A 1,584-nucleotide genomic window follows, 5' to 3' on the forward strand; every position below is an offset into this window, starting at 1 on the left:
CCAAAATTTACCTACCCTCCCTACCCCCCCCGCTTTCATGTTTTCTCGTTACTTATTACCTCCCATATCATCCCGCGTTTCCCCGATCTCCATTCCCTCCCCCCCTCCCCCGCTTCATGTTTTTTCGTTTCCTACTTATTACTCTAAGCATTTATTTCATAGCAATAATTGTGTTGCTAACCAATTTATTTCCCAGTATTTAATGATTTTTCTTTTTTTTATTCTTGCATTTATAGTTCCATTTCAATTTCGTTTTTTTTTTTTCCCCCACTCAATAATAATTTGATTTAGTGAAATTGATTATAGCAAAATGGAATGATTAAATGGAAGGAAATTTTTGAATGTATAATTGAATTTATGGAAAGAAATGAAAAACTTTTTTTTATTTTTTTTTATTTTTTTTTTTTTTGATAAAATATTATTGGAATGAGCTAGCAGGTGTTTTAAGCAATCATAAACAGGCAATTAATTAACTTACCTTGCTATAATAGGGTTGATATTGAGAAATGGATGTGAAATATGGGAAAATATTGAGGGATAAATGGAAATTTGGTTTATTTGCATTCGCAGAAACAATTAATATTGTATATGTAATTCGAATTTATTCACTAAATTTGTTACTACAAAATTATATAATAAATATTGAAACTTTAAAAAAAGGCCTAATTTTTTGAAATAGAATTAATTAATTTGTGTCAAAAGCATTTAATTAATAGTATTTCAATTTTTCGTTTTCAATATTAGGAATATGCTTTAAAATATTCAATAAACATGTGGTATTTTAATATTTTGCTAAAGAATTTTGAAGTAAATTAAAAAATTAAATCCGATTATTTATTATTTAAGTTAAATATCATACTTATTAGCCTTCTAAATTCAGTTAAATTTAGCATGAAAAAAGAAATTTAGATTTAACAAAAAAAACGCTAAAACGCGAAAAGAAATTTAGATTTAAATTTATTAAAACATTTTGAATTTCTGCAAATGAATTTTTTTTCTTTTTGGTTTCTTCCATTCTATTAATTATCATTCTTATCACATGTACATATCATAATATCACTGATATAACTTGGTCAGAGTTGAAAAGTTGCAAAGCAATTATATCAACCGAACAAATTATTTGAAGTACTACAGAATCAAAATCAAACTGTTTCTTTGAATGGATATTACTATCGGCATAATTGTATAAGTACTGATAATCAACAACTGATAATACTGATATGTTTATACCAATGTCATTGATTAATAATCATTGATTAATAGTTTATAATTGTATATTAAAACCAGATTATTGAAATACTGCAGAATCACTTTTTTTTTCTTTAAATATTATTTTCATTAACTACATAGGTACTGATAATCAATAACTGATAAGATTAAAATGTATAGCACATATACTTCGATTAATAAATGATTAATGCTTTAATGAATCATTGAAATTATCCAATTTATAATGGTCATATAAAATGAAAATGAATTTCTAAAAGTAATGAGAAATATTTGAGAAAGCATTTTATAACTTTTCAACAAAACATTAAATGATAAGTAAGTAAAATTAAAAATGAAAGTTATTAAAATTTTCAT

This window comes from Loa loa, assembly GCF_000183805.2.
Source record: "Loa loa unplaced genomic scaffold supercont3.179, whole genome shotgun sequence".
Lineage (NCBI taxonomy): Eukaryota > Metazoa > Nematoda > Chromadorea > Rhabditida > Onchocercidae > Loa > Loa loa.